At 35.4% G+C, this 16,773-nt stretch overlaps 1 long non-coding RNA gene across 1 annotated transcript in view; it reads right to left on the reverse strand.

Moving 5' to 3' along the window:
- Positions 1–5,778: 5,778 nt before the first annotated feature.
- LOC148977616 (uncharacterized) overlaps positions 5,779–16,773 on the reverse strand; it is a 55,235-nt gene continuing 44,240 nt past the window's right edge. Inside the window, exons 3-4 of the long non-coding RNA XR_016169594.1 lie at positions 6,027–6,077; positions 5,779–5,842 (exon numbers count right to left, since the gene is read on the reverse strand). This is a non-coding gene — a long non-coding RNA (uncharacterized LOC148977616). The remainder of the gene's footprint in view (positions 5,843–6,026; positions 6,078–16,773) is intronic.

The following is a 16,773-nucleotide window of genomic DNA, read 5'->3' on the forward strand; positions in this document are numbered from 1 at the left end:
CCTTCGAAAACAAAACTCAGCCACTGCGTCTTCAGCTTTGGGAACATCAGAATGATTTCTGTGTTCGTTATTACACCCAAGAACAGAACACCACAATCGCTCAGACGCCATTCTGCTCCAGCGTTTCAACAATAGCGGACTATCATGACGGCTCGTCTGTGTGGAAACGCTGCTGTCAATCAACAACCGTGGGAGGGGCATCATGTGCCGTGTGAAAGGGCTCGATTTGAGACAGGAGAATACATATAAGGAGATTAAAACAAAAACAAAAAAAACACTGGATGGATTTTTATCATTATATGATGGTCGTGTACAGGCACTGACAACACACATTTCAGTACCATCAACTTGTAAAAGTGCCTGGACCATTATGTGACCCCTTTAAACGTTTTCTATCTTAAATAGCTACATCTGAAAGAATGACAGTTGAACAATACGCAGGGTCGTGTAGGAAAGCAAATCAAGTTATTGTAACCTTAGAGTATGCTAGGGCAGACAGGCCTAGGGCAGAAATAAAGATCCGGCCTTGAAATAGGCTGGCAAAGTCAACATAACTCTAGAGTAGCCTTATACATATTTGCATTGAATTAATTTGTACCATTTAATCATGTAACTATGTTTAATTGCCATTGTGCCTCCGTTTACTCCACCAGTGTAACTGTGGCCCTCAGACGGCAACAGCGCTGTAGCAAACACACGTCTCAGTGTAAGAAGCTTGAGCACGACACTGAAAGCATTACATTTAATTTGGTTTCACTTCATTCTTTGTTCGGTTTTGATTGTCATCTTAGTTTGATGCGGTTGTATTTCTACTGCGTGTTCTTGTTAAATAAAGTGTGTTTATACAGAACGTGACGCTCTATTGACACTCCTACTTCACTTATTGTACATTTCTGATGCATTACACATTAAATAGTTAAATCTGTTGAATAATGTGAATTTGGTATTTCAGCAGGACGTCATGAAGACAGACGTGTTTATTTATAGTCTAAAAAATCCACCTTGATAACAAACAAAATAAAGAATTATAAAAGATGTAAAAAAAATTTCAAATGTTATTTTTTGTAATAACAAATGAAATTGAAGTAATTCTACTCTAATTTCACTGTCTGTGGGAAAATATGCAGATTGTGTGTGTGTGTGTGTGTGTGTGTGTAAATGCCAACATGCATCTCTCTCTCTCTCTCTCTCTCTCTCTCTCTCTCCTGATCAGTATTCCTGGTCTGTTAATTAGCGTTTGGAATATTCCGGCCGTTACTTTTCTGACAGGTGCAGTCGGTCTGCTGGGGTCCAAGACTCTGAGAGACTCGACATGAGAAAGATTCTCAAACACACACACACACACACACACACACACTGAACGTGTTAATTTCATCCCCCATCTGTTATTACATAATCACTGCCAATGTGTCTCAGCTAAAGACAGCAGAAACAACACTGAATACAGACAGACAGAGAGACAGACAGAGAGAGAGGGAGGGGCAGAGAGGGGGGGCGAGAGGGAGAGAGAGAGAGAGTGAGGGGGGGAGAGAGCGAGAGGGGGAGAGTGAGGAGAGAGAGAGGAGGAGAGGGGGGGTGGAGGGAGAGAGAGGGGGGCGCTTTGGTCAAGTGAAGGTCTTTATGATGCTTCCGTATTTTTTTGGCTGTGATATTGAAATAAACTGCTTTTAAATTTCATGGAATGCAATTCTACAAACAACAAGACAAAATAAGGGTGAAAAACAGAATTCACATCAAAACTGGATTCAACGGAAGAGGATTGGGGCCTTCTCACAATGTGAGAATAAACTCATACTCGTTTATTTTCAACGACTTTATTCTAGAAAATTAATAAGTTTATTCTCAACATTGTATTTTGACTTTTTTCTTGAAATTCAACGTTTGTTCTCGAAACATGACTATTCTCAAAATTTAATGAGTTTATTCTCAAAATTCTATTTTGACTTTTCTTGAACCTACTTTTTTCTCAACATTTACCAAGTTTTTTCTCTCGAAACAATGACTTTCTTATTCTAGAAATGTAATGAGTTTATTTATAACATAGAATTTGGAGGTTTTTTTCTCAACATTTACTTTTTTAAAATAAAGTAAAATACTTTTTTAAACGACTTTATTATTGAATTTAATTTATTATTGAGTTTACTCTCAACATTTTATTTTCTCGAAACATGACTTTATTCTCAACATTTTTAGTTTATTCTCAAAATTGTAGCCTTTCAACTTTTTTCTTGAAATTTAACAGATTTTTTCTTTGAAACAACTTTTTTCTCAAAATTTAACCTTTTTTTCTCTCTTGAAACAACAACTTTATCCTAGAAAAGTAATGAGTTTATTTTTAACATTGAATTTGGAGGGGGTTTTTCTAAAAAATTTACTTTTTTTAAACGACTTTATTATTGAATTTAATTTATTATTGAGTTTACTTACAACATTTTACTTTGACTTTTTCTCTCTAAATGTAACGTGTATTTTTCTCGAAACGTGACTTTATTCTCAAAATTGTAACTTAACTTTTTTTTTTAATTTAACAGATTTTTCCTTTTAACAACTTTCTTTCTCGAAATTTAACGTTTTTTTTCTCTCTCTTGAAACAACGACTTTATCCTAGAAAAGTAATGAGTTTATTTTTAACATTGAATTGAGGGTTTTTTCTAAAAAAAAAAAGTATATTTTTTTAAAGGACTTTATTATTGAATTTAATTTTTTTAGAGTTTACTTTCAACATTTTATTTTGACTTTTTCTCTCTAAATGTAACGTATTTTTTCTCGAAACGTGACTTTATTCTCAAAATTTTATGAGTTTATTCTCAACATTGTATTTCAACTTTTTTCTTGAAATTTAACTCTCGAAACAACGATTTTATTCTAGAAATTTAATGAGTTTATTTTCAACTCTGAATTTCGATTTTTTTTAATTTTACACATTTTTTATGATTTTATTATTGAATTTCATTAGTTTACTCTCAACATTTTATTTGGACTTTTTCTCTCTAAATTTAACGTGTTTTTTTTTCTCGAAACATGACTTTATTCTAGAAATGTAATGAGTTTATTTTTAACAATGAATTTGGAGGGTTTTTTTCTCCAAATGTTACACGTTTTTTTAAATGCCTTTATTATTGAATTTAATTTATTATTGAGTTTACTCTCAACATTGTATTTTGACTTTTTCTCTCTAAATTCAACCTGTTTTTTCTTGAAACAAAATGTTATAAGTTTATTCTCAAAATTGTATTTCAACTTTTTTCTTGAAACAACAGATTTTTCCTTGAAACTACTTTTTTTTCGAAATTTACGAAATGAAACTAAATTTAACGTTTTTTTTTTCTCTCTCGAAACAACGACTTTATTCTAGAAATGTAATGAGTTTATTTTCCAGCATCATAATGACTTTTTTTTATGATTGCTTGGCCCTAATCCTCCTCCGTAGGGTACATTTAGAAGGGAAAAACATCTTGGGATTCTTCAGTGTCTGTACAGTCAGCAGGTCACAGGTCAGCGGTCTGAACCGCCGTGTCAAGCGCATCAGTCCGATCGGGGAGCCGTGGATGTTGTTGCAGCTCTGAAAGGTTGTAAATGTGTGTGAATTCCTTCTGAGGGACGTGAGCTGTTCCAGTGTGTCCCGACGTGGGAGCGCTCGCTGTAATCGTTTGTTCAATTATTTTTCTTGGACGCTGCACCTGAACTGAAGCACAGACGGCTGGAGATCCACGTAAAGCGCTGAGCCCGCGGGGCCGGTCACATGACCAGCGTTCAGCGCGAGCGCAGGCTCGCCGTGACACTGACGAGGCTCTCGGGGAGTAATTTACACCGGATTCCTCGGCCTGTTCGACCTCCGCTTGACAAGCTCACAAAGCATTTTTGTCTGTTGTATTTTACCACCGGACAGATCAAACACCGTAACAGTCGTTTAAAGAGGAGAGGAAACAGGAGGATGTTACCTACACACACACACACACACACACACACACACGCTCTTCTGAAGTGTTTAACATGTCATGCATAAATGCCTCAGATGTTCATAAACGGCATGAACTGGAGCTGTTGACCTGCTCACACTGAATTCCCTCATGGTTGACACACTTGTTAGAGGCTTTTCCAAGCCCATTTTTCATTGTGCATTTTATTTCTTAATTATAGAATCATTCAGACTCTAAATTCTGAGCCATGTTGTAAAATGGCAATAAACACAAACGATCACACATTAAACGATATGGTAATGCACAGAGCGGCACACATAAGCAGCTGACTGTCAATCTAATGAATGTTTTTACCCCAAATATTATTAATACTAAATATAGGTTTATTTATGATGTATACATTTTATCAAGCTTTAAACTGATTTTAGGCACTTATTATTCCTAACCCCTTCATTCTGTGGCTAAAAACACACATTATGCGTGGTAAAATCACTGTAATGCATAATAATTACTTTTCCAACAATGTAACTATTTAAATGTTATTAATTATAATGAATATTTATATGTTTATGTCTTATAATTTTAGAATAAATTGAAATGTTTTAAGTACTTCAATACACATTTTATTTTGAATATTTTTATTAATAATAAATATTTTTTTAAAGAATATATTGAATTATTTTTCCTATTTCAATGAAGAATTTTGTTTGTATATTTTAAATAATAAAATTATTTTTTTAATTTAAATATGATACATAATTTTCTTTATAATTTTAGAGTAAAATGAACCTGGCACTAGATGATTTAGTTACTTAAAACGTTTGGACTTTTCTTTATTTCTATAAATAATACTGTTAAGAAAAAGTCAGTTTATTTGTAATAATATTATAATGCCATTTAAATATGATTAATGTTTATATTATTTTATAATATAAGAATATATTGAAACTGACACAAGATGCTTTAGATACTGAAATATATTTTATTTTATTTTATATAATTTATATTATTATTTATTTATTAATAATAATTGATCATATAAATGCTTATTTATTTATATAATATTAATATAAATATTACTGATTATATATACATTATTAATAATATATCATTTTAATTTAAATATGATTAAAATATATATTATTTTATCATTTCAGATCAAACTGAAACTAGCACTAAAATTAATAAATAAATGAAAGTATTTAATTTTATTATTTCTATTAATAAAACACCAGATTCCTGTATAAAACACATGTGTGTGTGTGTGTGTGTGTTCTTCAGCAGGGCTGAGGAATGAGTCTCTGGATCTGGTAAATTATTCCTGTGGTCACGGAGAGCGACGCCCGCGGGGTAAAACAGGGAATCAGTGGGACGTGCAGCGGATGAGTGTCCGTCACCGGATCTGCTCCACTCACACTCACACTCACACACACTCTGTTCCCGGCACTGCAGTGTCTAAATGAGGTGGATTAACTTAACTAGCTGTGTTAGGAAACAGCGCTCGGGATTAGAGCCGGTCGGCATTCATTCATGCAGACACTGCAAACCCTTAAACCACATCACAGCTCACTGACACACACACACACTCTCACACTAACTCACTCTCACACACACACACAGAGAGAGAGAGAGACAGCTGGCCGTTGTCTAAGAGAGACACACCTGTTTCTGAAACACAAGCCTCATATTTGGACAGATTGGATTTGCTCATCCATGGCATCAGTGACATCATCAGTGTGATGAATTTCACACGCGGCTCAGATTCACGTATGCGGTGAGACCCACGCGTCACATGACTACGGGACACTGGTGTACTACGACCACCGCACTGAAACATCATCACATAGACTCGCTCACTAACCTTATATTTCCTCTCAGCGGGGCAGAAACACACGATCGGACGCTCATCGGCAGGCGCACAGCTGAAAGAACCAATCAGACACGTCACAACTCAATAATAAACATTTACACTCAAAACTTCATGATGCAACTATTTTAAATTGTATCACTATGAAACTGAACATATAAACGCCTCAGACTGGAACAATGTTCCTGTTTTAAACACAAATCTTGCCTGTTGAATGATGGTCCCGCCCCCAAACTCACCTGATTGGTGGAGTCAGAAGTCACGATTGATGATGCGTTCTGGTCGCCTGGCTGAAACGAGAACGAGAACCTTTTATACAAAATATCCACCAAGATTTTAAACAGTAATGAGCATCTGTGTATTTATTCAATATATGAAGGTGCCGTCCGACAATCGTACAATATATAGAACTTTCTACATACAACTTTTTAATTGATTCAAATATTAGCACAAAAACATTATTTATACATCATTCACGGAGCGTTTTTTTCTAGTTGGATGTTCGTATAAAGTTTTTTAAATGTAACGTTTTTTTTAATGTAATGTGTTTTTTTAAATGTAACTTTTTATGTAAAGTTTTTTAAATGTAACTTTTTTAAAATGTAACGTTTTTCAAATGTAACGTTTTTAAATGTAATGTTTTTTTAATGTAACATTTTTCAAATGTTGCTACTTGTTTCAGAGCGTTCAGAGAACATTCAAAAGTAACGTTCCCATAATGTTTGATAGAACGATACAATGAAATGTTCCTTTAACGTTCACACGTCCAAGAAAAAACATTTTTAAAACGTTCAGGGAACAATCAGAACTAAATAACGTCTTAATAACTTATTGGGAACGTTAGCAGAACGTATGTTGTGAACATAAGACGAGCAGTGAATATGAGTGACATCATCACCATCGGGAACGATCTGCAGGAACTCACAGAATAATGATTTATTTCTTTACTTTGATCATATGTGTTTTAAAGTGATTTGATCTGACTAAATCCCTGGCTGTTTATTATCTCTCTGAGAGGGAGAACATGAAAAGATGATCTGTTTCTCATATTTTACAAAGCCATAATCTTTTCAGTGTGCTCAGAGTCTGTGATGTGTGTGTGTGTGTGTGTGTGTGTGTGTGTGTGTGTGTGTGCTCAGGGGAAGCACCATTCAATTGTGTACGTCAAGGCCTCTATTCCTCAAATCTAACGTAGTCTCTCTCTCTCTCTCTATCTCTCTCTCTCTCTCATGCTCCAGCTGTTTTCTTCTAACTTAAGTATCTGTCTGCTAGAAAACACACAGATAGAGTCCGTCACAAACTCTCGTTCCTCAATCCTCCAGGGTTGGGAATTCCGGCTCTCCGTCTTTATCCAGAGCCGAGCACTGACAGGCCGGCGAACCGGGGCGAGCGAGACAAGTGGGGCGAGCGAGGCGAGATGCTCTCTTATCAGAGTCTGAAAACAAGCGAGAAACCTCTCAAAACAGCCATCAGAGGAAAAACACATCGTTCCAACTTACAAATCAGTCCGCAGAGGTCTGGAGGAGAGAGGCGCACACACACACACACACACACACACGCACACTAACGAGAGAACGGAGCGCTTTACTTCATCACACCGAGTCCCAGGCGCTGGCTATCATCATAATATGCAGAATACATGTATTAAACATTAATCACACTGGCCTTTGCATTTAGAAATATATTTACAAAAGAAGTTTAACATCTTGTTTAGTTGTTTATCAAATTGACACAATGGTGATTTATTTATTTGACAGATTTGAATTTTCGGTCCCACTTTATATTAAGTGGCTTTAAGTACTATGTACTTACATTGAAATTAATAATTTGATACAATGGACTTATTGTGTACATACATGTTTTTACATTGTACTTACATTTTAAAAATACCTGCATGTAATTACAGCTGTAATTAATTTATGTAATTACATTTGTAATTACAATGTTGACCCTACCCTTGCACCTTAACCCACCCTTAAACTGACCCATACCACCTCACCTGTCCCTAACCTTACCCCTATCACACCTCAATAGCAGCAAAAGTGTTTTACAATACAACAGGAACACAATAACACGTTGTACTTATTTTTCAATGTAATAACATAGTACTTATAGCCACTTAATATTAAGTGGGACCGAATTTTCACTTTTGTTTTTCATCAGAATCTCCTTATTTCGGTTCCATTTGAATTCTGCTGCTTTAAATATAACACAAATAAAATTCTACTACTATAGAAATGAAATGATTCCATTATAACTGGCACTATAGAAGGGAACGCGACCTGACAGCGCACGGCACTGAACTGTTTAGGGTGTGTTACATCACGGTGCAGTCGCTCGTCCCGTCTCGATCCCGATCCCCGTTCTGTCGGATCATCTCTGACGCACGTCTCTTCAGTGTCACATGATCCTTCAGAAATCACTCTAATATGAGGATCTGATGATCAAGACACATTATGATTATTATCAGTGTTCACTAGGGTTGGGTATCGAGAATCGAGTATCGATTGGAACCGGGACTAACTTTTCGTTTTTCCCGGAATCGTTCAAAAGTTAAAATTTCGATTCATAGTTTCGATATTCACAGTCCGCCGAGCGGAAGAAGAAACGAAGAAGCGTCTACCGGAAGTGTTGGCATAACCGCGCGAGTCGAACATGAGTAGCTTACGTCGGCGATCCAAAGTGTGGCTTCACTTTTCTAAAAATAACGAAATCTCGGCAAAATGCAAAATTTGTGACAGAAGGAGTATTTCCTTCAGAAAGGCCGTTGGTTAGCAAGGTTAGCTAAACCTTTTTGACCCTGCCTCTTAAAAGAATCGGAATCGAAACAAGGAATCGGAATCGGAATCAGAATCGTTCAAATTCAAACGATACCCAACCCTAGTGTTCAGTTCATGTTTCTGTGGGAACCGTCAAACATTTTATTTTTTCAGGATTCTTTGATGAACAGAAAGTTCAAAAGAACAGCATTTATTTGAAATCACATATTTTGTAACATTATAAAATGTCACTTTTTATCAATTTAATGCGTCCATAAAGAATAAAAGTTTTGTGTTTTTAACCAACTAATACTTGGCAAGGCTGTGAAGCTCATCATTAGTATTGCGTGTAATACTTTGAACTTATAGTGGAAAATATGATCTATAATTTACTGACATCTCACTGTAATATTTTCATATATTAAAATAATAACAATTTTCCATCTGATCTCGTCTCATAACTCTCTCTCTCTCTCAGATGTGTGTTCACAGGATCATTCAGGGCACATTAACATCACAAACAGCGCTGAATGTAAAAACACTGACATGGAGCTGAAGACAGACGGCTCAGAGGTGACGGCAGACAATAAGGTAGAAAACGCTGGGGGTCGCGACCCCTCGTCTCCACGGTGACGGCAGACACACTGGGGCCGCGACCCCTCATCTCCACGGTGACAGCAGCGTCCGGCGAGGAAGTGAATGGCAGGAACGGAGGAATGAAACAATGGCAGGACAGTGTGAGATCCGGAAGAGAGATCTGTGCTAACTCCGCTAACTCCCGCTACGCTAGCAGATTCTCAGCGCTAGAGGAACATCCAGAGACGCTTGAAGGGCTTTTCACTTCAGTGCTGTATATATTTACTGTTCACTACATAAACACGAGCGCTGGGACAACAGATCATGTCTATATACACATCTATAAGCTAATTTTATATAGAGGGACAGAAAGTATGATGCTAGCGTTGAGCGCAGGAGTTTAGCGGCACCATCAAATTAAATGAAGCGGGATGTAGGCGTAAGAACAGATCTAATGTTTACAGAGCGAACGTGCAAAGACTCTACATTTCTGAACCGGAACACGCTTGACCTTTCACCCTGATGATGTAATGTGTGTCGCAGACCAGCATTAGTGGTTAAAGTATATAAATGTGTATTCTGTTGTAAATGTCGCTGGTTTGTCTAGATCAGACTCTTATTCCTCGGCTTTGAAGCTGCACTGAAACTCACATCTGACCTTCGACCCGTTGGACCCCATTGAAGACACTATATGGAGAAACATCCTCAAAAACCTTCATTTCCACTGAAGAAAGAAACACATGAACATCTTGGAGGACGTGGGGAGAGTAAACTATCAGGAAGGTTTAATTCTGAAGTGAACTAATGCTTTAATGCCTCCGACGTCTCAGTTCCAGCATGTTCCCGTGTGTGTTTGCGCAGCCGGACACGGAGAAGGTCAGGAAGACCGGAAGCATGTTGATGATGATGTTTCTCTTGCTTTGGATGTCATGTTCTGCCGTTCTCATGCGTGTTCAGCTCCTGATGGCCGGTGATGATGAAAACACTTCCCAGGGTAAATCTCTCTCCGCCTGTCCGTCTTTGCTCTTCCCCATCTTGGGAATTCTCTTCACTCGGGTTGTTTGACAAAGTTTTCCTGTCTTTCTCCCGTTCAGATGTGGAGTTTACGAGGGTCTTTTATGGCGTCCGGTGCGGATCCACTCTTGTGGGTTTAATTCCCATCTGTTGTCTTGTGGAAAACTGGGAAGCAACCAGTGAAAGTGAGTCTTTCCAGCTTCAGCCAGTGTCAGATCGACTCGCATCTGCGTTTCTGAGCTTCACCACTAGATGGCAGCGACTCTGAACTACATGTTCACACTGTCCTTTAAATATGCCTCATTTATCAGTGAGCTGGATACAGTATACACACACACACACACACACACACACAAACTAACATGTACTCAGACTCCTTTCTCACATTATCAGTTTATTTAGAAAATAGTTTAGAAAATGGTGATAAAATATGAGCAGATCTCAGTGGATATTTGACTGGTTTTGTCCGTCCTTCTGTTGGACTCTCACACATGAATTATGTTAAATATCTGTCAGCTGTTAAATTGAACTCCACAATTAGATAATACCAGTTTAGCTGTTGTTCAGTGTGTGTGTAAAAAGAGCATTAGCAATTACAGAAAACACACTTCAGCAAAACATCATCAGCTCAAAGTGAAGGAATCACTCCTGAATGTTTATAAATGTAACTGGTATCCTCTGTATGAAGAATATTTGGTTTGACTGTGTGTGTATATATATATATATATGAAGAGTTCAGATGCAAAAGCCTCTAAATGCCATTTGAAATTTTCTTCTTAAATGATGATTTTTATCAAACTTGTATATTTAAGTTCAGTGATTTCACTTAAATGGCAATGATAATTACCTATTAATTGTTATTTAAGTGAAATTACTGAACTTAAATATACAAGTTTGATAAAAAAATCATCATTAAAGATGAAAATTTCAAATGGCATTTAGAGGCTTTTGCATCTGAACTCTTCATATATATATATAATGATGGTGGTTTACACACACTGCACGACATGTTTGAGGACTGACATGGTGTGTGAGGAAGAAATAAAACTGCTTATTAATTCAATCACACCAGGAAGTTAGCGGTGCACACATCTCGTGAGTGTTATGCAATTTGCATCAAGTCCATTTATGTATGATGCTTTAAATTGCTTTTTTAATTGTGTAGCCGCTGATTATGTCACAAATTAGCAGCATTCACACTAGCCATGCACAGTAACCAAAGACTTTAACGAAACACACCAGCAACCGCTAATTAGCCGACGAACACTACCGGGACACGGATAATATCACTTTAAATATTCATGCCAGACTGAGAAAAATCAATCAATCAATAAATAGATTTTAAAAATCTTAATGAGCCTTTGGCAGACGCTTCCTGAACGAAGCCGAAGCTATTAGAGAAACGACATAATCAGAAATAACTCTGTGATGAATCAGACCAACACAAACACATGAAGCTTAAAACTCTTCCAAATATTAATTTCCTCTTCCTAGGAAAACTGTTTAACTTTCAGTATGAGCCAAGCTAACAAAAATATATATGTTTTGCTAATGTTGAAAGATGCATGAAGAGATATATCAAAAACTGTGGCCGGTAACCGATAATCCTTTATATTTGAAAGCCGATGACCGATATATTAGCCGATAAATCTAAATCCAAATTATTTTACGTTTTGAGAGCCTGATTACAAAATCCAAAGTCTCCCCATTAACAGCCACGTCCCAAACACACAATTATAATTATAATGTTCTCGTTATGAGGTCAGGTAACCGATAATGACAGACTTTAACGTGCTGCATTTAACTATATTTTCCTTTTTTGAAGTGATTTAAATCACATTTCAAGCAATGCAAAAACATCATGTTGAATCTGAAGCGTCTCATAATCCATTATTTATCGGGTTTAATATATCAGTCAAATTTTTTTATCAGGTCAACAACGATAACATTAAAAATGAACATACATCGGCTGATACCGATATAATGGCAGGCATACTGAACGTTCAAAAGGTCCAGTTTTTTTAATCATTTTTTTCTTGGTTATAAGAATGTTAAATAAACATTCCATTGTTTCATTCTTCACACATTATGGAATGTTACTTTTGAATGTTCTATGGAATGTTACATACAAATAAAATGTTTCAGTTAAAATTTCAAAATGATGTTTTTGTGCTTTAAAGAGCAGATACTGTTAGGTAACCGATAATGACAGACTTTAACGTGCTGCATTTAACTGTATTTTGCTTTTTTGAAGTGATTTAAATCACATTTCAAGCAATGCAAAAACATCATGTTGAATCTGAAGCGTCTCATAATCCATTATTTATCGGGTTTAATATATCAGCCAAATTTTCTTATCAGGTCAATAACGATAACGTTAAAAATGAACATACATCGGCTGATACCGATATAATGGCCGGTATACTGAATGTTGAAAATGTCCAGTTTTTTAAAATCATTTTCTTGTTTCATTCTTCACACATTATGGAATGTTACTTTTGAATGTTCTATGGAATGTTACATCCAACTAAAATGTTTCAGTTAAAATTTCAAAATGATGTTTTTGTGCTTTAAAGAGCAGATAATGTTCCTGGGAGAAGGTTTGTTCCCAGTTCGCTGGGAGTTAAAGAGTGTTTCTCTTCATCTGAGATCATCTGAGAAACATCTCTTTTGTCCAGTGTTTCACGACTCTTAAATTCCCATCGCCTCCAGACCTTTCGCCAAGTGTCCCGCAAACAATTAATCCCGCTGTTGACTGACACCGCTGTCAGAACGCAGGACGGGTTTACGCCGCTATTACAAGCGTTTCCCTGTCCGTGGCACTTTGGATTATTTGAGATTATGTTGTAATCCTCATAAATCCTCATTGCATTAAGATTTGTCCAAACGCAGCACTGATGAAGTCTTAAGCATGTTATGAGACGTCGTCATTATGTCTTCTTGAGAGACGTGTCTCCTGTCAGCGAATCAAACCCTGATTCATCAGTTGTTCAGGGAGAGATTAGCAGGAGACGAATGTCCCCATGAATCACGATCAAGCGTGCCGTTCTGGTCTTCACGCGTGTGTCTTCTTCGGAATCGGGAATTACACGCATCGGATCTGCACTGGCCTTCTCTCTTGATGATCAGAGTTTCCATATCTACAGATGCATTTCTCTTTCTCTTGTTCATTACTTACAATTGTAGAGCTGAGAAAGTGTAATAGAAGTAAGAATGAGCTTTTACTACAAGATCTGAAAATGTTCAGCCAATTTTTTAAATTTGTACGAATTTCTTCTGCACATTTTGACAAAGAAAAAAAATAAAGTCTATATTAAAATGATTGAATGGCACAGATCAGAAATGTTTGGTTTCTTCATGAATATCTGGTGCTTTTGATTCACTTTATCATTTCTGACAAATTTATAAAACCATGGGAATAAAATTCCAAAACGCATCAATTTATGCTTTAATTTAACAGGAAAATAAAAGTGTTATGAATGCTATTTTAATTGTATTAATAATTGCATGGCAACTTTACACTAAGGTCTCATTTGTAAACATTAATTAATGTATTAACAAACAACTAACATTACATTTCAATGCACTTATTAATGTTAGTAAAATATAATTGTGCATTGTTAGTTCAGTGCATTAGGCCTAATTAATATTAACAGATACACATTTTAACAAATAGTGTATTAGTAAATGTTGAAGTTAACATCAACTAAAATTAATAAATGATGTAGAAATATTATTTATTGTTATTCTTTTTTGCATATTGATTTCACTTTCTTAAATTTAATTTGATCCAGCCCAAAACAATTATATGCTTTTGATTTTTTTTATTTCTGACAAATCAAATTTTTTTAGAAAAAAGGTGTCAGAAGGATTAGAGGAATACAGTTCCAAAACACATCAATTTATACTTTTTATCAAGAAAATAAACAAAAACATTGAGTGTTATATTTTGTATTAATAGTTTTATGGCAACATTAAAGTAAGGTTTAGCATTTTTAACACACTTATTAATGTTAGTAAAAATAAAATTGTGCATTCTTAGTTCAGTGCATTAATATTAACAGATACAACTTTTGACTTGAATAATGTATCAGTGCATGTTGAAGTTAACTAAGATTAATAAATGATGTAGAAGTATTGTTCATTGTTACTTCATGCTATATTTGTATATTTATTTCACTTACTTAAATTGAATTTCCCAGCCCAAATAAAACAAGACAAAAAATGCTTCTAGAAAACATATATCTTGTAAGATGTCATGAAAGGTCATAATTCTGAGATGAGTGTAAGTCAGCTCATAACGACACGTACAGTGAGAAGTGTGTGTGTGTGTGTGTGTGCGTGTACTTGTCTACCTATCTAAGAGGGGACTTTGGTGTCGTTACACACTCACCAACAGGGGACCGCCGAGCGAAGTGGGGACATTTTTCAAGTCCCCTGTTAGTTATGCCTTAAAACATGTTAAAATCAACTAAAAAACGCTCTGGTGAATTTTTTACATTTTTGACCAAGTGGGGACTTGCGAGTGTGTGTGTGTTTAAGCCCATACTCAGCAGCGCTCCTGTAGGCTGGAGCAAGAACTGCAATGGCCCATTAACACACGTCGTTCACACTTCTCTATTGTCTGAATGCCTTGCTGTCCCAGAGGCTCTGAGACTGTAGAGCTGCTGGTGAACTGGCTGCTTATAGGAACTTTCAGTAACTTTATAATAACTGCATGGTATTAATCATTAGTTAAGCATTAGTGAACTGATAATTCACCATTTATTAAGCATTAAAATACATTAATAAGCAGTATATATGTAAATACAGCTATAAATGTTTTTTTTCTTGTTTTAATAGCATATCTATAATGTGTTTAATAATTGTATTTTCATACTTTATTAATGATCAATTTACATCTAAATGAAGTATAGCATTATTTACAAACCAGTTATTTAGGAGTTGTCAGTGGTTCATAAGATCACTTAGAATGTGTGAGTAAATTATATATATTATTTTTAGGGCCGGGACTCGATTAAAAAAAAATCTAATTAATTAGAGGCTTTGTAATTAATAAATCGAAATTAAGCGCATTTTAATTGCATAAATATTTGAACTGAGAACAGTGAGAAGATTTTTTCTCACATGGATTTTTAGTATATCATTTAATAATGACTGAATACATAAGCTTAAGCAACAAAATATTGTTTATTTTTGTTCAACCAAATCCAACAGACCAGTGCAATTGTATATGTTTTGCGTTGAGGTGAAACTTGAGGGTCGATGTGATATGCGAATTCCTTGTTGCATAGCTTGCACACAACAACCATGCTCTTAATGACGCTTCCATCGGTTCGTTCTTATAACTAAATTTCCCATCCACAGGACCAACCGAAGGGGTCTCGTCAGCGTCTTCGTTCATGTTCACTGCTTTTTTTTTTTATTAGCTGAGGCATAGACTGTAAAAAAAAGTCATGAACGCTAGTTGGTGCTCCAGTATTATCAGTCCGCCCAGGGCTGGACTGGGACAAAAAAATCGGCCTGGGCATTTTGGCCCAGACTGGCCCACTACATATGAACATACACACAACTGAACTGTGTACGCCCTTGAATATGTATACCAACAACTCCTATTAAAACCACCAACCCCATCTAATGAGTGAGATGAAATAACTACTAAGTTTAAAATACAATTCTCCAATTGCATTGGCAATACCAGTCTTTCTCACAAGATGTTTATATATTAACTGTATATTAACGCCACATTAATTGTGGCGTTCCGCAAGGCTCTGTTTTGGGCCCTAAGTTATTTTTGTTATATATAAACGATATATGCAAAGTGTCGGATGTTTTAAATTTTATTCTTTTCGCGGATGATACAACAATTTATTGTTCTGACCCAAATCTTACAGAGCTTGTGTTGGTGGTAGAGAAAAAATTGTATAAACTAAAGAATTGGTTTGATTTAAATAAATTGTCACTAAATTTAAATAAAACGAAATTCATGGTATTTAGTAATAAAGAGTTAAATAATGAGATCAGGATTACTATTAATAAAAATATTTTAGAAAGAGTAAATCATATAAAATTTCTTGGAGTAATTATTGATTGTAAAATGACATGGAAACCGCATATTTTTAATGTTCAGAAGAAAGTATCTAAAATGATTGCAATTTTGTACAAGTTGCAGTATATCTTGAGTAAAAATGCATTACATTTACTTTATACTTCACTTGTTACACCATACTTAATGTATGGTATTGAAATTTGGGGAAATACATACAAAACTAGAACTAATCCAATCTTTTTATTACAAAAGAAGGTTATTAGATAAATTAATTATACCCCATACAATGCACCAAGTAATTTACTGTTTCATCAATCAAAAATTTTGAAGTTTTATGATTTTGTCGATTTGTACACGTTAAAATTTATTTATCAAGTCAAATATAATAAAACTCCTAAATGTTTGCAATTATTATTTTCCCAACGAGAAAGTAAATATGATCTTAGAGGATTATGTATATTTAACCAACCACAAGTACATTCTACATTAAGAGAACACTGTTTATCAAATAAAGGAGTTAAATTGTGGAATAGCTAATGAGTTAAAACAAGCCACATCTATTTTTCAGTTTAAAAAATATTACAAGAG

The sequence above is a fragment of the Pimephales promelas genome, chromosome 8 (genome assembly GCF_988280905.1).
Source record: "Pimephales promelas chromosome 8, fPimPro1.hap1.1, whole genome shotgun sequence".
Lineage (NCBI taxonomy): Eukaryota > Metazoa > Chordata > Actinopteri > Cypriniformes > Leuciscidae > Pimephales > Pimephales promelas.